Genomic DNA, 25,330 nt, shown 5'->3' with positions numbered 1-25,330 from the left:
TCCTTCCACCCAGCGTTCCCCAGTCTCCCGATAAAAATGATACCTCACTTGTGTGGGTAGGCCTAGTGCCTACGACAGGAAATGCCCCAAAGCGCAACGTGGACACATCCAATTTTTTTAAAGAAAACAGAGGTGTTTTTTGCAAAGTTCCTACCTGTAGATTTTGGCCTCTAGCTCAGCCGGCACCTAGGGAAACCTACCAAACCTGTACATTTCTGAAAACTAGAGACCTAGGGGAATCCAAGATGGGGTGACTTGTGGGGCTCTGACCAGGATCTGTTACCCAGAATCCTTTGCAAACCTCAAAATTTGGCTAAAAACACATGTTCCTCACATTTCTGTGGAAGAAAGTTCTGGAATCTGAGAGGAGCCACACATTTCCTTCCACCCAGCGTTCCCCAGTCTCCCGATAAAAATGATACCTCACTTGTGTGGGTAGGCCTAGCGCCTATGACAGGAAATGCCCCAAAGCGCAACGTGGACACATCCAATTTTTTGAAAGAAAACAGAGGTGTTTTTTGCAAAGTGCCTACCTGTAGATTTTGGCCTCTAGCTCAGCCGCCACCTAAGGACCCCTACCAAACCTGTGCTTTTCTGAAAACTAGAGACCTAGTGGAATCCAAGATGGGGTGATTTGTGGGGCTCTGACCAGGTTCTTTTACCCAGAATCCTTTACAAACCTCAAAATTTGGCAAAAAAAAACACATGTTCCTCATATTTATGTGGCAGAAAGTTCGGGAATTTGAGAGAAGCCACAAATTTCCTTCCACCCAGCGTTTCCCCAAGTCTCCCGATAAAAATGATACCTCACTTGTGTGGGTAGGCCTAGCGCCCGCGACAGGAAATGCCCCCAAGCGCAACGTGGCCACATCCAATTTTTTGAAAGAAAACAAAGGTGTTTTTTGCAAAGTGCCTACCTGTAGATTTTGGCCTCTAGCTCAGCCGGCACCTAGGGAAACCTACCAAACCTGTGCATTTCTGAGAACTAGAGACCTAGGGAAATCCAAGATGGGGTGACTTGTGGGGCTCTGACCAGGTTCTGTTACCCAGAATCCTTTGCAAATCTCAAAATTTGGCTAAAAAAACACATGTTCCTCACATTTCTGTGGAAGAAAGTTCTGGAATCTGAGAGGAGCCACAAATTTCCTTCCACCCAGCGTTCCCCAGTCTCCCGATAAAAATGATACCTCACTTGTGTGGGTAGGCCTAGCGCCTACGACAGGAAATGGCCCAAAGCGCAACGTGGACACATCCAATTTTTTTAAAGAAAACAGAGGTGTTTTTTGCAAAGTGCCTACCTGTAGATTTTGGCCTCTAGCTCAGCTGCCACCTAGGGAACCCTACCAAACCTGTGCATTTCTGAAAACTAGAGACCTAGGGGAATCCAAGATGGGGTGACTTGTGGGGCTCTGACCAGGTTCTGTTACCCAGAATCCTTTCCAAACCTCAAAATTTGGCAAAAAAACACATGTTCCTCACATTTCTGTGGAATAAAGTTCTGGAATCTGAGAGGAGCCACAAATTTCCTTTCACCCAGCGTTCCCCCAAGTCTCCAGATAAAAATGATTCCTCACTTGTGTGGGTAGGCCTAGCGCATGCGACAGGAAATGCCCCAAAGCGCAACGTGGACACATCCAATTTTTTGAAAGAAAACAGAGGTGTTTTTTGCAAAGTGCCTACCTGTAGATTTTGGCCTCTAGCTCAGCCGGCACCAAGGGAAACCTACCAAACATGAGCATTTTTGAAAACTAGAGACCTAGGGGAATCCAAGATGGGGTGACTTGTGGGGCTCTGTCCAGGATCTGTTACCCAGAATCCTTTGCAAACCTCAAAATTTGGCTAAAAACACATGTTCCTCACATTTCTGTGGAACAAAGTTCTGGAATCTGAGAGGAGCCACAAATTTCCTTCCACCCAGCGTTCCCCAGTCTCCCGATAAAAATGATACCTCACTTGTGTGGGTAGGCCTAGCGCCTATGACAGGAAATGCCCCAAAGCGCAACGTGGACACATCCAATTTTTTGAAAGAAAACAGAGGTGTTTTTTGCAAAGTGCCTACCTGTAGATTTTGGCCTCTAGCTCAGCCGCCACCTAAGGACCCCTACCAAACCTGTGCTTTTCTGAAAACTAGAGACCTAGTGGAATCCAAGATGGGGTGATTTGTGGGGCTCTGACCAGGTTCTTTTACCCAGAATCCTTTACAAACCTCAAAATTTGGCAAAAAAAACACATGTTCCTCATATTTATGTGGCAGAAAGTTCAGGAATCTGAGAGAAGCCACAAATTTCCTTCCACCCAGCGTTTCCCCAAGTCTCCCGATAAAAATGATACCTCACTTGGGTGGGTAGGCCTAGCGCCGGCGACAGGAATTGCCCCCAAGCGCAACGTGGCCACATCCAATTTTTTGAAAGAAAACAAAGGTGTTTTTTGCAAAGTGCCTACCTGTAGATTTTGGCCTCTAGCTCAGCCGGCACCTAGGGAAACCTACCAAACCTGTACATTTCTGAAAACTAGAGACCTAGGGGAATCCAAGATGGGGTTACTTGTGGTGCTCTGACCAGGATCTGTTACCCAGAATCCTTTGCAAACCTCAAAATTTGGCTAAAAACACATGTTCCTCACATTTCTGTGGAAGAAAGTTCTAGAATCTGAGAGGAGCCACAAATTTCCTTCCACCCAGCGTTCCCCAGTCTCCCGATAAAAATGATACCTCACTTGTGTGGGTAGGCCTAGCGCCCGCGACAGGAAATACCCCCAAGCGCAACGTGGCCACATCCAATTTTTTGAAAGAAAACAAAGGTGTTTTTTGCAAAGTGCCTACCTGTAGATTTTGGCCTCTAGCTCAGCCGGCACCTAGGGAAACCTACCAAACCTGTGCATTTCTGAAAACTAGAGACCTAGGGAAATCCAAGATGGGGTGACTTGTGGGGCTCTGACCAGGTTCTGTTACCCAGAATCCTTTGCAAATCTCAAAATTTGGCTAAAAAAACACATGTTCCTCACATTTCTGTGGAAGAAAGTTCTGGAATCTGAGAGGAGCCACAAATTTCCTTCCACCCAGCGTTCCCCAGTCTCCCGATAAAAATGATACCTCACTTGTGTGGGTAGGCCTAGCGCCTACGACAGGAAATGGCCCAAAGCGCAACGTGGACACATCCAATTTTTTTAAAGAAAACAGAGGTGTTTTTTGCAAAGTGCCTACCTGTAGATTTTGGCCTCTAGCTCAGCTGCCACCTAGGGAACCCTACCAAACCTGTGCATTTCTGAGAACTAGAGACCTAGGGAAATCCAAGATGGGATGACTTGTGGGGCTCTGACCAGGTTCTGTTACCCAGAATCCTTTGCAAACCTCAAAATTTGGCTAAAAAACACATGTTCCTCACATTTCTGTGGCAGGAAGTTCTGGAATCTGAGAGGAGCCACAAATTTCCTTCCACCCAGCATTCCCCCAAGTCTCCCGATAAAAATGATACCTCACTTGTGTGGGTAGGCCTAGCGCCCGCGCCAGGAAATGCTCCTAAGCACAATGTGGACACATCCAATTTTTTGAAAGAAAACAGAGGTGTTTTTTGCAAAGTGCCTACCTGTAGATTTGGGCCTCTAGCTCAGCCGTCACCTAGGGAAACCTACCAAACCTGTGCATTTTTGAAAACTAGAGACCTAGGGGAATCCAAGATGGGGTGACTTGTGGGGCTCTGACCAGGTTCTGTTACCCAGAATCCTTTCCAAACCTCAAAATTTGGCTAAAAAAACACATGTTCCTCACATTTCTGTGGCAGAAAGTTCTGGAATCTGAGATGAGCCACAAATTTCCTTTCACCCAGCGTTCCCCCAAGTCTCCAGATAAAAATGATACCTCACTTGTGTGGGTAGGCCTAGCGCATGCGACAGGAAATGCCCCAAAGCGCAACGTGGACACATCCAATTTTTTGAAAGAAAACAGAGGTGTTTTTTGCAAAGTGCCTACCTGTAGATTTTGGCCTCTAGCTCAGCCGGCACCAAGGGAAACCTACCAAACATGAGCATTTTTGAAAACTAGAGACCTAGGGGAATCCAAGATGGGGTGACTTGTGGGGCGCTGACCAGGATCTGTTACCCAGAATCCTTTGCAAACCTCAAAATTTGGCTAAAAACACATGTTCCTCACATTTCTGTGGAAGAAAGTTCTGGAATCTGAGAGGAGCCACAAATTTCCTTCCACCCAGCGTTCCCCAGTCTCCCGATTAAAATGATACCTCACTTGTGTGGGTAGGCCTAGCGCCTACGACAGGAAATGCCCCAAAGCACAATGTGGACACATCCAATTTTTTTAAAGAAAACAGAGGTGTTTTTTGCAAAGTGCCTACCTGTAGATTTGGGCCTCTAGCTCAGCCGTCACCTAGGGAAACCTACCAAACCTGTGCATTTTTGAAAACTAGAGACCTAGGGGAATCCAAGATGGGGTGACTTGTGGGGCTCTGCCCAGGTTCTGTTACCCAGAATCCTTTGCAAACCTCAAAATTTGGCTAAAAAACACATGTTCCTCACATTTCTGTGGAATAAAGTTCGGGAATCTGAGAGGAGCCACAAATTTCCTTCCACCCAGCGTTCCCCAGTCTCCCGATAAAAATGATACCTCACTTGTGTGGGTGGGCCAAGCGCCTGCGACAGGAAATGCCCCAAAGCGCAACGTGGACACATCCAATTTTTTTAAAGAAAACAGAGGTGTTTTTTGCAAAGTGCCTACCTGTAGATTGTGGCCTCTAGCTCAGCTGCCACCTAGGGAACCCTACCAAACCTGTGCATTTCTGAAAACTAGAGACCTAGGGGAATCCAAGATGGGGTGACTTGTGGGGCTCTGACCAGGTTCTGTTACCCAGAATCCTTTGCAAACCTCAAAATTTGGCTAAAAAACACATGTTCCTCACATTTCTGTTGTATAAAGTTCTGGAATCTGAGAGGAGCCACAAATTTCCTTCCACCCAGCGTTCCCCAGTCTCCCGGTAAAAATGATACCTCACTTGTGTGGGTGGGCCAAGCGTCTGCGACAGGAAATGCCCCAAAGCGCAACGTGGACACATCCAATTTTTTGAAAGAAAACAGAGGTGTTTTTTGCAAAGTGCCTAAATGTAGATTTTGGCCTCTAGCTCAGCCGGCACCTAGGGAAACCTACCAAACCTGTGCATTTTTGAAAACTAGAGACCTAGGGGAATCCAAGATGGGCTGACTTGTGGGGCTCTGACCAGGTTCTGTTACCCAGAATCCTTTGCAATCCTCAAAATTTGGCAAAAAAAACACATGTTCCTCACATTTCTGTGGCAGGAAGTTCTGGAATCTGAGAGGAGCCACAAATTCCCTTCCACCCAGCGTTCCCCAGTCTCCCGATAAAAATGATACCTCACTTGTGTGGGTAGGCCTAGCGCCTACGACAGGAAATGCCCCAAAGCGCAACGTGGACACATCCAATTTTTTTAAAGAAAACAGAGGTGTTTTTTGCAAAGTGCCTACCTGTAGATTTTGGCCTCTAGCTCAGCTGCCACCTAGGGAACCCTACCAAACCAGTGCATTTCTGAAAACTAGAGACCTAGGGGAATCCAAGATGGGGTGACTTGTGGGGCTCTGACCAGGTTCTGTTACCCAGAATCCTTTGCAAACCTCAAAATTTGGCTAAAAAACACATGTTCCTCACCTTTCTGTGGAATAAAGTTCGGGAATCTGAGAGGAGCCACAAATTTCCTTCCACCCAGCGTTCCCCAGTCTCCCGATAAAAATGATACCTCACATGTGTGGGTGGGCCAAGCGCCTGCGACAGGAAATGCCCCAAAGCGCAACGTGGACACATCCAATTTTTTTAAAGAAAACAGAGGTGTTTTTTGCAAAGTGCCTACCTGTAGATTGTCGCCTCTAGCTCAGCTGCCACCTAGGGAACCCTACCAAACCTGTGCATTTCTGAAAACTAGAGACCTAGGGGAATCCAAGATGGGGTGACTTGTGGGGCTCTGACCAGGTTCTGTTACCCAGAATCCTTTGCAAACCTCAAAATTTGGCTAAAAAACACATGTTCCTCACATTTCTGTGGAATAAAGTTCTGGAATCTGAGAGGAGCCACAAATTTCCTTCCACCCAGCGTTCCCCAGTCTCCTGATAAAAATGATACCTCACTTGTGTGGGTGGGCCAAGCGCCTGCAACAGGAAATGCCCCAAAGCGCAACGTGGACACATCCAATTTTTTGAAAGAAAACAGAGGTGTTTTTTGCAAAGTGCCTAAATGTAGATTTTGGCCTCTAGCTCAGCCGGCACCTAGGGAAACCTACCAAACCTGTGCATTTTTGAAAACTAGAGACCTAGGGGAATCCAAGATGGGCTGACCTGTGGGGCTCTGACCAGGTTCTGTTACCCAGAATCCTTTGCAATCCTCAAAATTTGGCAAAAAAACACATGTTCCTCACATTTCTGTGGCAGGAAGTTCTGGAATCTGAGAGGAGCCACAAATTTCCTTCCACCCAGCATTCCCCCAAGTCTCCCGATAAAAATGATACCTCACTTGTGTGGGTAGGCCTAGCGCCCACGCCAGGAAAAGCCCCAAAGCACAATGTGGACACATCCAATTTTTTGAAAGAAAACAGAGGTGTTTTTTGCAAAGTGCCTACCTGTAGATTTTGGCCTCTAGCTCAGCCGTCACCTAGGGAAACCTACCAAACCTGTGCATTTTTGAAAACTAGAGACCTAGGGGAATCCAAGATGGGGTGACTTGTGGGGCTCTGACCAGGTTCTGTTACCCAGAATCCTTTCCAAACCTCAAAATTTGGCTAAAAAAACACATGTTCCTCACATTTCTGTGGCAGAAAGTTCTGGAATCTGAGAGGAGCCACAAATTTCCTTTCACCCAGCGTTCCCGCAAGACTCCAGATAAAAATGATACCTCACTTGTGTGGGTAGGCCTAGCGCATGCAACAGGAAATGCCTCAAAGCGCAACGTGGACACATCCAATTTTTTGAAAGAAAACAGAGGTGTTTTTTGCAAAGTGCCTACCTGTAGATTTTGGCCTCTAGCTCAGCCGGCACCAAGGGAAACCTACCAAACATGAGCATTTCTGAAAACTAGAGATCTAGGGGAATCCAAAAAGGGGTGACGTGTGGGGCTCTGACCAGGTTCTGTTACCCAGAATCCTTTGCAAACCTCAAAATTTGGCTAAAAAACACATGTTCCTCACATTTCTGTGGAATAAAGTTCTGGAATCTGAGAGGAGCCACAAATTTCCTTCCACCCAGCGTTCCCCAGTCTCCCGATAAAAATGATACCTCACTTGTGTGGGTAGGCCTAGCGCCTACGACAGGAAATGCCCCAAAGCGCAACGTGGACACATCCAATTTTTTTAAAGAAAACAGAGGTGTTTTTTGCAAAGTGCCTACCTGTAGATTTTGGCCTCTAGCTCAGCTGCCACCTAGGGAACCCTACCAAACCAGTGCATTTCTGAAAACTAGAGACCTAGGGGAATCCAAGATGGGGTGACTTGTGGGGCTCTGACCAGGTTCTGTTACCCAGAATCCTTTGCAAACCTCAAAATTTGGCTAAAAAACACATGTTCCTCACCTTTCTGTGGAATAAAGTTCGGGAATCTGAGAGGAGCCACAAATTTCCTTCCACCCAGCGTTCCCCAGTCTCCCGATAAAAATGATACCTCACATGTGTGGGTGGGCCAAGCGCCTGCGACAGGAAATGCCCCAAAGCGCAACGTGGACACATCCAATTTTTTTAAAGAAAACAGAGGTGTTTTTTGCAAAGTGCCTACCTGTAGATTGTCGCCTCTAGCTCAGCTGCCACCTAGGGAACCCTACCAAACCTGTGCATTTCTGAAAACTAGAGACCTAGGGGAATCCAAGATGGGGTGACTTGTGGGGCTCTGACCAGGTTCTGTTACCCAGAATCCTTTGCAAACCTCAAAATTTGGCTAAAAAACACATGTTCCTCACATTTCTGTGGAATAAAGTTCTGGAATCTGAGAGGAGCCACAAATTTCCTTCCACCCAGCGTTCCCCAGTCTCCTGATAAAAATGATACCTCACTTGTGTGGGTGGGCCAAGCGCCTGCAACAGGAAATGCCCCAAAGCGCAACGTGGACACATCCAATTTTTTGAAAGAAAACAGAGGTGTTTTTTGCAAAGTGCCTAAATGTAGATTTTGGCCTCTAGCTCAGCCGGCACCTAGGGAAACCTACCAAACCTGTGCATTTTTGAAAACTAGAGACCTAGGGGAATCCAAGATGGGCTGACCTGTGGGGCTCTGACCAGGTTCTGTTACCCAGAATCCTTTGCAATCCTCAAAATTTGGCAAAAAAACACATGTTCCTCACATTTCTGTGGCAGGAAGTTCTGGAATCTGAGAGGAGCCACAAATTTCCTTCCACCCAGCATTCCCCCAAGTCTCCCGATAAAAATGATACCTCACTTGTGTGGGTAGGCCTAGCGCCCACGCCAGGAAAAGCCCCAAAGCACAATGTGGACACATCCAATTTTTTGAAAGAAAACAGAGGTGTTTTTTGCAAAGTGCCTACCTGTAGATTTTGGCCTCTAGCTCAGCCGTCACCTAGGGAAACCTACCAAACCTGTGCATTTTTGAAAACTAGAGACCTAGGGGAATCCAAGATGGGGTGACTTGTGGGGCTCTGACCAGGTTCTGTTACCCAGAATCCTTTCCAAACCTCAAAATTTGGCTAAAAAAACACATGTTCCTCACATTTCTGTGGCAGAAAGTTCTGGAATCTGAGAGGAGCCACAAATTTCCTTTCACCCAGCGTTCCCGCAAGACTCCAGATAAAAATGATACCTCACTTGTGTGGGTAGGCCTAGCGCATGCAACAGGAAATGCCTCAAAGCGCAACGTGGACACATCCAATTTTTTGAAAGAAAACAGAGGTGTTTTTTGCAAAGTGCCTACCTGTAGATTTTGGCCTCTAGCTCAGCCGGCACCAAGGGAAACCTACCAAACATGAGCATTTCTGAAAACTAGAGATCTAGGGGAATCCAAAAAGGGGTGACGTGTGGGGCTCTGACCAGGTTCTGTTACCCAGAATCCTTTGCAAACCTCAAAATTTGGCTAAAAAACACATGTTCCTCACATTTCTGTGGAATAAAGTTCTGGAATCTGAGAGGAGCCACAAATTTCCTTCCACCCAGAGTTCCCCAGTCTCCAGATAAAAATGATACCTCACTTGTGTGGGTGGGCCAAGCGCCTGCGACAGGAAATGCCCCAAAGCGCAACGTGGACACATCCAATTTTTTGAAAGAAAACAGAGGTGTTTTTTGCAAAGTGCCTAAATGTAGATTTTGGCCTCTAGCTCAGCCGGCACCTAGGGAAACCTACCAAACCTGTGCATTTTTGAAAACTAGAGACCTAGGGGAATCCAAGATGGGCTGACTTGTGGGGCTCTGACCAGGTTCTGTTACCCAGAATCCTTTGCAATCCTCAAAATTTGGCAAAAAAAAACACATGTTCCTCTCATTTCTGTGGCAGAAAGTTCTGGAATCTAAGAGGAGCCACAAATTTCCTTCCACCCAGCATTCCCCCAAGTCTCCCGATAAAAATGATACCTCACTTGTGTGGGTAGGCCTAGCGCCCGCGCCAGGAAATGCCCCAAAGCACAATGTGGACACATCCAATTTTTTGAAAGAAAACAGAGGTGTTTTTTGCAAAGTGCCTACCTGTAGATTTTGGCCTCTAGCTCAGCCGTCACCTAGGGAAACCTACCAAACCTGTGCATTTTTGAAAACTAGAGACCTAGGGGAATCCAAGATGGGGTGACTTGTGGGGCTCTGACCAGGTTCTGTTACCCAGAATCCTTTCCAAACCTCAAAATTTGGCTAAAAAAACACATGTTCCTCACATTTCTGTGGCAGAAAGTTCTGGAATCTGAGAGGAGCCACAAATTTCCTTTCACCCAGCGTTCCCGCAAGACTCCAGATAAAAATTATACCTCACTTGTGTGGGTAGGCCTAGCACATGCAACAGGAAATGCCTCAAAGCGCAACGTGGACACATCCAATTTTTTGAAAGAAAACAGAGGTGTTTTTTGCAAAGTGCCTACCTGTAGATTTTGGCCTCTAGCTCAGCCGGCACCAAGGGAAACCTACCAAACATGAGCATTTTTGAAAACTAGAGACCTAGGGGAATCCAAGATGGGGTGACTTGTGGGGCTCTGACCAGGATCTGTTACCCAGAATCCTTTGCAAACCTCAAAATTTGGCTAAAAACACATGTTCCTCACATTTCTGTGGAAGAAAGTTCTGGAATCTGAGAGGAGCCACAAATTTCCTTCCACCCAGCGTTCCCCAGTCTCCCGATAAAAATGATACCTCACTTGTGTGGGTAGGCCTAGCGCCTACGACAGGAAATGCCCCAAAGCGCAACGTGGACACATCCAATTTTTTGAAAGAAAACAGAGGTGTTTTTTGCAAAGTGCCTACCTGTAGATTTTGTCCTCTAGCTCAGCCGCCACCTAGGGAACCCTACCAAACCTGTGCTTTTCTGAAAACTAGAGACCTAGGGGAATCCAAGATGGGGTGACTTGTGGGGCTCTGACCAGGTTCTTTTACCCAGAATCCTTTACAAACCTCAAAATTTGGCAAAAAAAACACATGTTCCTCATATTTATGTGGCAGAAAGTTCAGGAATCTGAGAGAAGCCACAAATTTCCTTCCACCCAGCATTCCCCCAAGTCTCCCGATAAAAATGATACCTCACTTGTGTGGGTAGGCCTAGCGCCCGCGACAGGAAATGCCCCCAAGCGCAACATGGCCACATCCAATTTTTTGAAAGAAAACAAAGGTGTTTTTTGCAAAGTGCCTACCTGTAGATTTTGGCCTCTAGCTCAGCCGGCACCTAGGGAAACCTACCAAACCTGTGCATTTCTGAGAACTAGAGACCTAGGGAAATCCAAGATGGGGTGACTTGTGGGGCTTGGACCAGGTTCTGTTACCCAGAATCCTTTGCAAATCTCAAAATTTGGCTAAAAAAACACATGTTCCTCACATTTCTGTTGCAGAAAGTTCTGGAATCTGAGAGGAGCCACAAATTTCCTTCCACCCAGCGTTCCCCAGTCTCCCGATAAAAATGATACCTCACTTGTGTGGGTAGGCCTAGCGCCTACGACAGGAAATGCCCCAAAGCGCAACGTGGACACATCCAATTTTTTGAAAGAAAACAGAGGTGTTTTTTGCAAAGTGCCTACCTGTAGATTTTGGCCTCTAGCTCAGCTGCCACCTAGGGAACCCTACCAAACCAGTGCATTTCTGAAAACTAGAGACCTAGGGGAATCCAAGATGGGGTGACTTGTGGGGCTCTGACCAGGTTCTGTTACCCAGAATCCTTTGCAAACCTCAAAATTTGGCTAAAAAACACATGTTCCTCACCTTTCTGTGGAATAAAGTTCGGGAATCTGAGAGGAGCCACAAATTTCCTTCCACCCAGCGTTCCCCAGTCTCCCGATAAAAATGATACCTCACATGTGTGGGTGGGCCAAGCGCCTGCGACAGGAAATGCCCCAAAGCGCAACGTGGACACATCCAATTTTTTTAAAGAAAACAGAGGTGTTTTTTGCAAAGTGCCTACCTGTAGATTGTCGCCTCTAGCTCAGCTGCCACCAAGGGAACCCTACCAAACCTGTGCATTTCTGAAAACTAGAGACCTAGGGGAATCCAAGATGGGGTGACTTGTGGGGCTCTGACCAGGTTCTGTTACCCAGAATCCTTTGCAAACCTCAAAATTTGGCTAAAAAACACATGTTCCTCACATTTCTGTGGAATAAAGTTCTGGAATCTGAGAGGAGCCACAAATTTCCTTCCACCCAGCGTTCCCCAGTCTCCTGATAAAAATGATACCTCACTTGTGTGGGTGGGCCAAGCGCCTGCAACAGGAAATGCCCCAAAGCGCAACGTGGACACATCCAATTTTTTTAAAGAAAACAGAGGTGTTTTTTGCAAAGTGCCTAAATGTAGATTTTGGCCTCTAGCTCAGCCGGCACCTAGGGAAACCTACCAAACCTGTGCATTTTTGAAAACTAGAGACCTAGGGGAATCCAAGATGGGCTGACCTGTGGGGCTCTGACCAGGTTCTGTTACCCAGAATCCTTTGCAATCCTCAAAATTTGGCAAAAAAACACATGTTCCTCACATTTCTGTGGCAGGAAGTTCTGGAATCTGAGAGGAGCCACAAATTTCCTTCCACCCAGCATTCCCCCAAGTCTCCCGATAAAAATGATACCTCACTTGTGTGGGTAGGCCTAGCGCCCACGCCAGGAAAAGCCCCAAAGCACAATGTGGACACATCCAATTTTTTGAAAGAAAACAGAGGTGTTTTTTGCAAAGTGCCTACCTGTAGATTTTGGCCTCTAGCTCAGCCGTCACCTAGGGAAACCTACCAAACCTGTGCATTTTTGAAAACTAGAGACCTAGGGGAATCCAAGATGGGGTGACTTGTGGGGCTCTGACCAGGTTCTGTTACCCAGAATCCTTTCCAAACCTCAAAATTTGGCTAAAAAAACACATGTTCCTCACATTTCTGTGGCAGAAAGTTCTGGAATCTGAGAGGAGCCACAAATTTCCTTTCACCCAGCGTTCCTGCAAGACTCCAGATAAAAATGATACCTCACTTGTGTGGGTAGGCCTAGCGCATGCAACAGGAAATGCCTCAAAGCGCAACGTGGACACATCCAATTTTTTGAAAGAAAACAGAGGTGTTTTTTGCAAAGTGCCTAAATGTAGATTTTGGCCTCTAGCTCAGCCGGCACCTAGGGAAACCTACCAAACCTGTGCATTTTTGAAAACTAGAGACCTAGGGGAATCCAAGATGGGCTGACCTGTGGGGCTCTGACCAGGTTCTGTTACCCAGAATCCTTTGCAATCCTCAAAATTTGGCAAAAAAACACATGTTCCTCACATTTCTGTGGCAGGAAGTTCTGGAATCTGAGAGGAGCCACAAATTTCCTTCCACCCAGCATTCCCCCAAGTCTCCCGATAAAAATGATACCTCACTTGTGTGGGTAGGCCTAGCGCCCACGCCAGGAAAAGCCCCAAAGCACAATGTGGACACATCCAATTTTTTGAAAGAAAACAGAGGTGTTTTTTGCAAAGTGCCTACCTGTAGATTTTGGCCTCTAGCTCAGCCGTCACCTAGGGAAACCTACCAAACCTGTGCATTTTTGAAAACTAGAGACCTAGGGGAATCCAAGATGGGGTGACTTGTGGGGCTCTGACCAGGTTCTGTTACCCAGAATCCTTTCCAAACCTCAAAATTTGGCTAAAAAAACACATGTTCCTCACATTTCTGTGGCAGAAAGTTCTGGAATCTGAGAGGAGCCACAAATTTCCTTTCACCCAGCGTTCCCGCAAGACTCCAGATAAAAATGATACCTCACTTGTGTGGGTAGGCCTAGCGCATGCAACAGGAAATGCCTCAAAGCGCAACGTGGACACATCCAAGTTTTTGAAAGAAAACAGAGGTGTTTTTTGCAAAGTGCCTAAATGTAGATTTTGGCCTCTAGCTCAGCCGGCACCTAGGGAAACCTACCAAACCTGTGCATTTTTGAAAACTAGAGACCTAGGGGAATCCAAGATGGGCTGACTTGTGGGGCTCTGACCAGGTTCTGTTACCCAGAATCCTTTGCAATCCTCAAAATTTGGCAAAAAAAAACACATGTTCCTCTCATTTCTGTGGCAGGAAGTTCTGGAATCTAAGAGGAGCTACAAATTTCCTTCCACCCAGCATTCCCCCAAGTCTCCCGATAAAAATGATACCTCACTTGTGTGGGTAGGCCTAGCGCCCGCGCCAGGAAATGCCCCAAAGCACAATGTGGACACATCCAATTTTTTGAAAGAAAACAGAGGTGTTTTTTGCAAAGTGCCTACCTGTAGATTTTGGCCTCTAGCTCAGCCGTCACCTAGGGAAACCTACCAAACCTGTGCATTTTTGAAAACTAGAGACCTAGGGGAATCCAAGATGGGGTGACTTGTGGGGCTCTGACCAGGTTCTGTTACCCAGAATCCTTTCCAAACCTCAAAATTTGGCTAAAAAAACACATGTTCCTCACATTTCTGTGGCAGAAAGTTCTGGAATCTGAGAGGAGCCACAAATTTCCTTTCACCCAGCGTTCCCGCAAGACTCCAGATAAAAATTATACCTCACTTGTGTGGGTAGGCCTAGCACATGCAACAGGAAATGCCTCAAAGCGCAACGTGGACACATCCAATTTTTTGAAGGAAAACAGAGGTGTTTTTTGCAAAGTGCCTACCTGTAGATTTTGGCCTCTAGCTCAGCCGGCACCAAGGGAAACCTACCAAACATGAGCATTTTTGAAAACTAGAGACCTAGGGGAATCCAAGATGGGGTGACTTGTGGGGCTCTGACCAGGATCTGTTACCCAGAATCCTTTGCAAACCTCAAAATTTGGCTAAAAACACATGTTCCTCACATTTCTGTGGAAGAAAGTTCTGGAATCTGAGAGGAGCCACAAATTTCCTTCCACCCAGCGTTCCCCAGTCTCCCGATAAAAATGATACCTCACTTGTGTGGGTAGGCCTAGCGCCTACGACAGGAAATGCCCCAAAGCGCAACGTGGACACATCCAATTTTTTGAAAGAAAACAGAGGTGTTTTTTGCAAAGTGCCTACCTGTAGATTTTGTCCTCTAGCTCAGCCGCCACCTAGGGAACCCTACCAAACCTGTGCTTTTCTGAAAACTAGAGACCTAGGGGAATCCAAGATGGGGTGACTTGTGGGGCTCTGACCAGGTTCTTTTACCCAGAATCCTTTACAAACCTCAAAATTTGGCAAAAAAAACACATGTTCCTCATATTTATGTGGCAGAAAGTTCAGGAATCTGAGAGAAGCCACAAATTTCCTTCCACCCAGCATTCCCCCAAGTCTCCCGATAAAAATGATACCTCACTTGTGTGGGTAGGCCTAGCGCCCGCGACAGGAAATGCCCCCAAGCGCAACGTGGCCACATCCAATTTTTTGAAAGAAAACAAAGGTGTTTTTTGCAAAGTGCCTACCTGTAGATTTTGGCCTCTAGCTCAGCCGGCACCTAGGGAAACCTACCAAACCTGTGCATTTCTGAGAACTAGAGACCTAGGGAAATCCAAGATGGGGTGACTTGTGGGGCTTGGACCAGGTTCTGTTACCCAGAATCCTTTGCAAATCTCAAAATTTGGCAAAAAAAACACATGTTCCTCACATTTCTGTGGTATAAAGTTCTGGAATCTGAGAGGAGCTACAAATTTCCATCCACCCAGCGTTCCCCCAAGTCTCCAGATAAAAATTATACCTCACTTGTGTGGGTAGGCCTAGCGCCTGCGACAGGAAATGCCCCAAAGGGCAATGTGGACACATCCAATTTTTTGAAAGAAAACAGAGGTGTTTTTTGCAAAGTGCCTACCTGTAGATTTTGGCCTCTAGCTCAGCCGGCACCTAGGGAAACCTACCAAACCTGTGCATTTCTGAAAACTAGAGACCTAGGGGAATCCAAGATGGGGTGACTTGTGGGGCTCTGACCAGGATCTGTTACCCAGAATCCTTTACAAACCTCAAAATTTGGCAAAAAAACCACATGTTCCTCATATTTATGTGGGAGAAAGTTCAGGAATCTGAGAGAAGCCACAAATTTCCTTCCACCCAGCGTTTCCCCAAGTCTCCCGATAAAAATGATACCTCACTTGGGTGGGTAGGCCTAGCGCCGGCGACAGGAATTGCCCCCAAGCGCAACGTGGCCACATCCAATTTTTTGAAAGAAAACAAAGGTGTTTTTTGCAAAGTGCCTACCTGTAGATTTTGGCCTCTAGCTCAGCCGGCACCTAGGGAAACCTACCAAACCTGTGCATTTCTGAGAACTAGAGACCTAGGGAAATCCAAGATGGGGTGACTTGTGGGGCTTGGACCAGGTTCTGTTACCAGAATCCTTTGCAAATCTCAAAATTTGGCTAAAAAAACACATGTTCCTCACATTTCTGTGGTATAAAGTTCTGGAATCTGAGAGGAGCTACAAATTTCCATCCACCCAGCGTTCCCCCAAGTCTCCAGATAAAAATTATACCTCACTTGTGTGGGTAGGCCTAGCGCCTGCGACAGGAAATGCCCCAAAGGGCAATGTGGACACATCCAATTTTTTGAAAGAAAACAGAGGTGTTTTTTGCAAAGTGCCTACCTGTAGATTTTGGCCTCTAGCTCAGCCGGCACCTAGGGAAACCTACCAAACCTGTGCATTTCTGAAAACTAGAGACCTAGGGGAATCCAAGATGGGGTGACTTGTGGGGCTCTGACCAGGATCTGTTACCCAGAATCCTTTGCAAACCTCAAAATTTGGCTAAAAAACACATGTTCCTCACATTTCTGTGGAAGAAAGTTCTGGAATCTGAGAGGAGCCACAAATTTCCTTCCACCCAGCGTTCCCCAGTCTCCCGATAAAAATGATACCTCACTTGTGTGGGTAGGCCTAGCGCCTACGACAGGAAATGCCCCAAAGCGCAACGTGGACAGATCCAATTTTTTTAAAGAAAACAGAGGTGTTTTTTGCAAAGTGCCTACCTGTAGATTTTGGCCTCTAGCTCAGCTGCCACCTAGGGAACCCTACCAAACCTGTGCATTTCTGAAAACTAGAGATCTAGGGGAATCCAAGAAGGGGTGACTTGTGGGGCTCTGACCAGGTTCTGTTACCCAGAATCCTTTGCAAACCTCAAAATTTGGCTAAAAAACACATGTTCCTCACATTTCTGTGGAATAAAGTTCTGGAATCTGAGAGGAGCCACAAATTTCCTTCCACCCAGAGTTCCCCATTCTCCAGATAAAAATGATACCTCACTTGTGTGGGTGGGCCAAGCGCCTGCGACAGGAAATGCCCCAAAGCGCAACGTGGACACATCCAATTTTTTGAAAGAAAACAGAGGTGTTTTTTGCAAAGTGCCTAAATGTAGATTTTGGCCTCTAGCTCAGCCGGCACCTAGGGAAACCTACCAAACCTGTGCATTTTTGAAAACTAGAGACCTAGGGGAATCCAAGATGGGCTGACTTGTGGGGCTCTGACCAGGTTCTGTCACCCAGAATCCTTTGCAATCCTCAAAATTTGGCAAAAAAAACACATGTTCCTCACATTTCTGTGGCAGGAAGTTCTGGAATCTGAGAGGAGCCACAAATTTCCTTCCACCCAGCATTCCCCCAAGTCTCCCGATAAAAATGATACCTCACTTGTGTGGGTAGGCCTAGCGCCCGCGCCAGGAAATGCCCCAAAGCACAATGTGGACACATCCAATTTTTTGAAAGAAAACAGAGGTGTTTTTTGCAAAGTGCCTACCTGTAGATTTTGGCCTCTAGCTTAGCCGTCACCTAGGGAAACCTACCAAACCTGTGCATTTTTGAAAACTAGAGACCTAGGGGAATCCAAGATGGGGTGACTTGTGGGGCTCTGACCAGGTTCTGTTACCCAGAATCCTATCCAAACCTCAAAATTTGGCTAAAAAAACACATGTTCCTCACATTTCTGTGGCAGAAAGTTCTGGAATCTGAGAGGAGCCACAAATTTCCTTTCACCCAGCGTTCCCGCAAGACTCCAGATAAAAATTATACCTCACTTGTGTGGGTAGGCCTAGCGCATGCAACAGGAAATGCCTCAAAGCGCAACGTGGACACATCCAATTTTTTGAAAGAAAACAGAGGTGTTTTTTGCAAAGTGCCTACCTGTAGATTTTGGCCTCTAGCTCAGCCGGCACCAAGGGAAACCTACCAAACATGAGCATTTTTGAAAACTAGAGACCTAGGGGAATCCAAGATGGGGTGACTTGTGGGGCTCTGACCAGGATCTGTTACCCAGAATCCTTTGCAAACCTCAAAATTTGGCTAAAAAACACATGTTCCTCACATTTCTGTGGAATAAAGTTCTGGAATCTGAGAGGAGCCACAAATTTCCTTCCACCCAGAGTTCCCCAGTCTCCAGATAAAAATGATACCTCACTTGTGTGGGTGGGCCAAGCGCCTGCGACAGGAAATGCCCCAAAGCGCAACGTGGACACATCCAATTTTTTGAAAGAAAACAGAGGTGTTTTTTGCAAAGTGCCTAAATGTAGATTTTGGCCTCTAGCTCAGCCGGCACCTAGGGAAACCTACCAAACCTGTGCATTTTTGAAAACTAGAGACCTAGGGGAATCCAAGATGGGCTGACTTGTGGGGCTCTGACCAGGTTCTGTCACCCAGAATCCTTTGCAATCCTCAAAATTTGGCAAAAAAAACACATGTTCCTCACATTTCTGTGGCAGGAAGTTCTGGAATCTGAGAGGAGCCACAAATTTCCTTCCACCCAGCATTCCCCCAAGTCTCCCGATAAAAATGATACCTCACTTGTGTGGGTAGGCCTAGCGCCCGCGCCAGGAAATGCCCCAAAGCACAATGTGGACACATCCAATTTTTTGAAAGAAAACAGAGGTGTTTTTTGCAAAGTGCCTACCTGTAGATTTTGGCCTCTAGCTTAGCCGTCACCTAGGGAAACCTACCAAACCTGTGCATTTTTGAAAACTAGAGACCTAGGGGAATCCAAGATGGGGTGACTTGTGGGGCTCTGACCAGGTTCTGTTACCCAGAATCCTATCCAAACCTCAAAATTTGGCTAAAAAAACACATGTTCCTCACATTTCTGTGGCAGAAAGTTCTGGAATCTGAGAGGAGCCACAAATTTCCTTTCACCCAGCGTTCCCGCAAGACTCCAGATAAAAATTATACCTCACTTGTGTGGGTAGGCCTAGCGCATGCAACAGGAAATGCCTCAAAGCGCAACGTGGACACATCCAATTTTTTGAAAGAAAACAGAGGTGTTTTTTGCAAAGTGCCTACCTGTAGATTTTGGCCTCTAGCTCAGCCGGCACCAAGGGAAACCTACCAAACATGAGCATTTTTGAAAACTAGAGACCTAGGGGAATCCAAGATGGGGTGACTTGTGGGGCTCTGACCAGGATCTGTTACCCAGAATCCTTTGCAAACCTCAAAATTTGGCTAAAAACACATGTTCCTCACATTCCTGTGGAAGAAAGTTCTGGAATCTGAGAGGAGCCACAAATTTCCTTCCACCCAGCGTTCCCCAGTCTCCCGATAAAAATGATACCTCACTTGTGTGGGTAGGCCTAGCGCCTACGACAGGAAATGCCCCAAAGCGCAACGTGGACACATCCAATTTTTTGAAAGAAAACAGAGGTGTTTTTTAGCAAAGTGCCTACCTGTAGATTTTGTCCTCTAGCTCAGCCGCCACCTAGGGAACCCTACCAAACCTGTGCTTTTCTGAAAACTAGAGACCTAGGGGAATCCAAGATGGGGTGACTTGTGGGGCTCTGACCAGGTTCTTTTACCCAGAATCCTTTACAAACCTCAAAATATTTCAAAAAAAACACATGTTCCTCATATTTATGTGGCAGAAAGTTCTGGAATCTGAGAGGAGCCACAAATTTCCTTTCACCCAGCGTTCCCGCAAGACTCCAGATAAAAATTATACCTCACTTGTGTGGGTAGGCCTAGCGCATGCAACAGGAAATGCCTCAAAGCGCAACGTGGACACATCCAATTTTTTGAAAGAAAACAGAGGTGTTTTTTGCAAAGTGCCTACCTGTAGATTTTGGCCTCTAGCTCAGCCGGCACCAAGGAAACCTACCAAACATGAGCATTTTTGAAAACTAGAGACCTAGGGGAATCCAAGATGGGGTGACTTGTGGGGCTCTGACCAGGATCTGTTACCCAGAATCCTTTGCAAACCTCAAAATTTGGCTAAAAACACATGTTCCTCACATTCCTGTGGAAGAAAGTTCTGGAATCTGAGAGGAGCCACAAATTTCCTTCCACCCAGCGTTCCCCAGTCTCCCGATAAAAATGATACCTCACTTGTGTGGGTAGGCCTAGCGCCTACGACAGGAAATGCCCCAAAGCGCAACGTGGACACATCCAATTTTTTGAAAGAAAACAGAGGTGTTTTTTGCAAAGTGCCTACCTGTAGATTTTGTCCTCTAGCTCAGCCGCCACCTAGGGAACCCTACCAAACCTGTGCTTTTCTGAAAACTAGAGACCTAGGGGAATCCAAGATGGGGTGACTTGTGGGGCTCTGACCAGGTTCTTTTACCCAGAATCCTTTACAAACCTCAAAATATGGCAAAAAAAACACATGTTCCTCATATTTATGTGGCAGAAAGTTCAGGAATCTGAGAGAAGCCACAAATTTCCTTCCACCCAGCATTCCCCCAAGTCTCCCGATAAAAATGATACCTCACTTGTGTGGGTAGGCCTAGCGCCCGCAACAGGAAATGCCCCCAAGCGCAACGTGGCCACATCCAATTTTTTGAAAGAAAACAAAGGTGTTTTTTGCAAAGTGCCTACCTGTAGATTTTGGCCTCTAGCTCAGCCAGCACCTAGGGAAACCTACCAAACCTGTGCATTTCTGAGAACTAGAGACCTAGGGAAATCCAAGATGGGGTGACTTGTGGGGCTTGGACCAGGTTCTGTTACCCAGAATCCTTTGCAAATCTCAAAATTTGGCTAAAAAAACACATGTTCCTCACATTTCTGTGGTATAAAGTTCTGGAATCTGAGAGGAGCTACAAATTTCCATCCACCCAGCGTTCCCCCAAGTCTCCAGATAAAAATTATACCTCACTTGTGTGGGTAGGCCTAGCGCCTGCGACAGGAAATGCCCCAAAGGGCAATGTGGACACATCCAATTTTTTGAAAGAAAACAGAGGTGTTTTTTGCAAAGTGCCTACCTGTAGATTTTGGCCTCTAGCTCAGCCGGCACCTAGGGAAATCTACCAAACCTGTGCATTTCTGAAAACTAGAGACCTAGGGGAATCCAAGATGGGGTGACTTGTGGGGCTCTGACCAGGATCTGTTACCCAGAATCCTTTGCAAACCTCAAAATTTGGCTAAAAAACACATGTTCCTCACATTTCTGTGGAAGAAAGTTCTGGAATCTGAGAGGAGCCACAAATTTCCTTCCACCCAGCGTTCCCCAGTCTCCCGATAAAAATGATACCTCACTTGTGTGGGTAGGCCTAGCGCCTACGACAGGAAATGCCCCAAAGCGCAACGTGGACAGATCCAATTTTTTTAAAGAAAACAGAGGTGTTTTTTGCAAAGTGCCTACCTGTAGATTTTGGCCTCTAGCTCAGCTGCCACCTAGGGAACCCTACCAAACCTGTGCATTTCTGAAAACTAGAGATCTAGGGGAATCCAAGAAGGGGTGACTTGTGGGGCTCTGACCAGGTTCTGTTACCCAGAATCCTTTGCAAACCTCAAAATTTGGCTAAAAAACACATGTTCCTCACATTTCTGTGGAATAAAGTTCTGGAATCTGAGAGGAGCCACAAATTTCCTTCCACCCAGAGTTCCCCAGTCTCCAGATAAAAATGATACCTCACTTGTGTGGGTGGGCCAAGCGCCTGCGACAGGAAATGCCCCAAAGCGCAACGTGGACACATCCAATTTTTTGAAAGAAAACAGAGGTGTTTTTTGCAAAGTGCCTAATATAGATTTTGGCCTCTAGCTCAGCCGGCACCTAGGGAAACCTACCAAACCTGTGCATTTTTGAAAACTAGAGACCTAGGGGACTCCAAGATGGGCTGACTTGTGGGGCTCTGCCCAGGTTCTGTTACCCAGAATCCTTTGCAATCCTCAAAATTTGGCAAAAAAAACACATGTTCCTCACATTTCTGTGGAAGAAAGTTCTGGAATCTGAGAGGAGCCACAAATTTCCTTTCACCCAGCGTTCCCCCAAGTCTCCAGATAAAAATGATACCTCACTTGTGTGGGTAGGTCTAGCGCATGCGACAGGAAATGCCCCAAAGCGCAACGTGGACATATCCAATTTTTTGAAAGAAAACAGAGGTGTTTTTTGCAAAGTGCCTACCTGTAGATTTTGGCCTCTAGCTCAGCCGGCACCAAGGGAAACCTACCAAACATGAGCATTTTTGAAAACTAGAGACCTAGGGGAATCCAAGATGGGGTGACTTGTGGGGCTCTGACCAGGATCTGTTACCCAGAATCCTTTGCAAACCTCAAAATTTGGCTAAAAACACATGTTCCTCACATTTCTGTGGAAGAAAGTTCTGGAATCTGAGAGGAGCCACAAATTTCCTTCCACCCAGCCTTCCCCAGTCTCCCGATAAAAATGATACCTCACTTGTGTGGGTAGGCCTAGCGCCTACGACAGGAAATGCCCCAAAGCGCAACGTGGACACATCCAATTTTTTGAAAGAAAACAGAGGTGTTTTTTGCAAAGTGCCTACCTGTAGATTTTGGCCTCTAGCTCAGCCGCCACCTAGGGAGCCCTACCAAACCTGTGCTTTTCTGAAAACTAGAGACCTAGGGGAATCCAAGATGGGGTGACTTGTGTGGCTCTGACCAGGTTCTTTTACCCAGAATCCTTTACAAACCTCAAAATTTGGGAAAAAAAACACATGTTCCTAATATTTATGTGGCAGAAAGTTCAGGAATCTGAGAGAAGCCACAAATTTCCTTCCACCCAGCGTTTCCCCAAGTCTCCCGATAAAAATGATACCTCACTTGTGTGGGTAGGCCTAGCGCCCGCGACAGGAAATGCCCCCAAGCGCAATGTGGCCACATCCAATTTTTTGAAAGAAAACAAAGGTGTTTTTTGCAAAGTGCCTACCTGTAGATTTTGGCCTCTAGCTCAGCCGGCACCTAGGGAAACCTACCAAACCTGTGCATTTTTTAAAACTAGAGACCTAGGGGAATCCAAGATGGGCTGACTTGTGGGGCTCTGACCAGGTTCTGTTACCCAGAATCCTTTGCAATCCTCAAAATTTGGCAAAAAAAACTCATGTTCCTCACATTTCTGTGGCAGGAAGTTCTGGAATCTGAGAGGAGCCACAAATTTCCTTCCACCCAGCATTCCCCCAAGTCTCCCGATAAAAATGATACCTCACTTGTGTGGGTAGGCCTAGCGCCCGCGCCAGGAAATGCCCCAAAGCACAATGTGGACACATCCAATTTTTTGAAAGAAAACAGAGGTGTTTTTTGCAAAGTGCCTACCTGTAGATTTTGGCCTCTAGATCAGCCGTCACCTAGGGAAACCTACCAAACCTGTGCATTTTTGAAAACTAGAGACCTAGGGGAATCCAAGATGGGGTGACTTGTGGGGCTCTGACCAGGATCTGTTACCCAGAATCCTTTGCAAACCTCAAAATTTGGCTAAAAACACATGTTCCTCACATTTCTGTGGAAGAAAGTTCTGGAATCTGAGAGGAGCCACAAATTTCCTTCCACCCAGTGTTCCCCAGTCTCCCGATAAAAATGATACCTCACTTGTGTGGGTAGGCCTAGCGCCTACGACAGGAAATGCCCCAAAGCGCAACGTGGACACATCCAATTTTTTGAAAGAAAACAGAGGTGTTTTTTGCAAAGTGCCTACCTGTAGATTTTGGCCTCTAGCTCAGCCGCCACCTAGGGAACCCTACCAAACCTGTGCTTTTCTGAAAACTAGAGACCTAGGGGAATCCAAGATGGGGTGACTTGTGGGGCTCTGACCAGGTTCTTTTACCAAGAATCCTTTACAAACCTCAAAATTGGGCAAAAAAAACACATGTTCCTCATATTTATGTGGCAGAAAGTTCAGGAATCTGAGAGAAGCCACAAATTTCCTTCCACCCAGCGTTTCCCCAAGTCTCCCGATAAAAATGATACCTCACTTGTGTGGGTAGGCCTAGCGCCCGCGACAGGAAATGCCCCCAAGCGCAACGTGGCCACATCCAATTTTTTGAAAGAAAACAAAGGTGTTTTTTGCAAAGTGCCTACCTGTAGATTTTGGCCTCTAGCTCAGCCGGCACCTAGGGAAACCTACCAAACCTGTGCATTTCTGAGAACTAGAGACCTAGGGAAATCCAAGATGGGGTGACTTGTGGGGCTTGGACCAGGTTCTGTTACCCAGAATCCTTTGCAAATCTCAAAATTTGGCTAAAAAAACACATGTTCCTCACATTTCTGTGGTATAAAGTTCTGGAATCTGAGAGGAGCTACAAATTTCCATCCACCCAGCGTTCCCCCAAGTCTCCCGATAAAAATTATACCTCACTTGTGTGGGTAGGCCTAGCGCCTGCGACAGGAAATGCCCCAAAGGGCAATGTGGACACATCCAATTTTTTGAAAGAAAACAGAGGTGTTTTTTGCAAAGTGCCTACCTGTAGATTTTGGCCTCTAGCTCAGCCGGCACCTAGGGAAACCTACCAAACCTGTGCATTTCTGAAAACTAGAGACCTAGGGGAATCCAAGATGGGGTGACTTGTGGGGCTCTGACCAGGATCTGTTACCCAGGATCCTTTGCAAACCTCAAAATTTGGCTAAAAAACACATTTTCCTCACATTTCTGTGGAAGAAAGTTCTGGAATCTGAGAGGAGCCACAAATTTCCTTCCACCCAGCGTTCCCCAGTCTCCCGATAAAAATGATACCTCACTTGTGTGGGTAGGCCTAGCGCCTACGACAGGAAATGCCCCAAAGCGCAACGTGGACACATCCAATTTTTTTAAAGAAAACAGAGGTGTTTTTTGCAAAGTGCCTACCTGTAGATTTTGGCCTCTAGCTCAGCTGCCACCTAGGGAACCCTACCAAACCTGTGCATTTCTGAAAACTAGAGACCTAGGGGAATCCAAGATGGGGTGACTTGTGGGGCTCTGACCAGGTTCTGTTACCCAGAATCCTTTGCAAACCTCAAAATTTGGCTAAAAAACACATGTTCCTCACATTTCTGTGGAATAAAGTTCTGGAATCTGAGAGGAGCCACAAATTTCCTTCCACCCAGCATTCCCCCAAGTCTCCCGATAAAAATGATACCTCACTTGTGTGGGTAGGCCTAGCGCCCGCGCCAGGAAATGCCCCAAAGCACAATGTGGACACATCCAATTTTTTGAAAGAAAACAGAGGTGTTTTTTGCAAAGTGCCTACCTGTAGATTTTGGCCTCTAGCTCAGCCGTCACCTAGGGAAACCTACCAAACCTGTGCATTTTTTAAAACTAGAGACCTAGGGGAATCCAAGATGGGGTGACTTGTGGGGTTCTGACCAGGTTCTGTTACCCAGAATCCTTTGCAAACCTCAAAATTTGGGGAAAAAAAACACATGTTCCTCACATTTCTGTGGCAGAAAGTTCTGGAATCTGAGAGGAGCCTCAAATTTCCTTCCACCCAGCATTCCCCCAAGTCTCCAGATAAAAATGATACCTCACTTGTGTGGGTAGGCCTAGCGCCTGCGACAGAAAATGCCCCAAAGGGCAATGTGGACACATCCAATTTTTTGAAAGAAAACAGAGGTGTTTTTTACAAAGTACCTA

Source organism: Pleurodeles waltl, chromosome 6 (genome assembly GCF_031143425.1).
Source record: "Pleurodeles waltl isolate 20211129_DDA chromosome 6, aPleWal1.hap1.20221129, whole genome shotgun sequence".
NCBI classification, from domain to species: Eukaryota; Metazoa; Chordata; class Amphibia; order Caudata; family Salamandridae; genus Pleurodeles; species Pleurodeles waltl.
Note: the sequence above shows the minus strand (reverse complement) of the source record.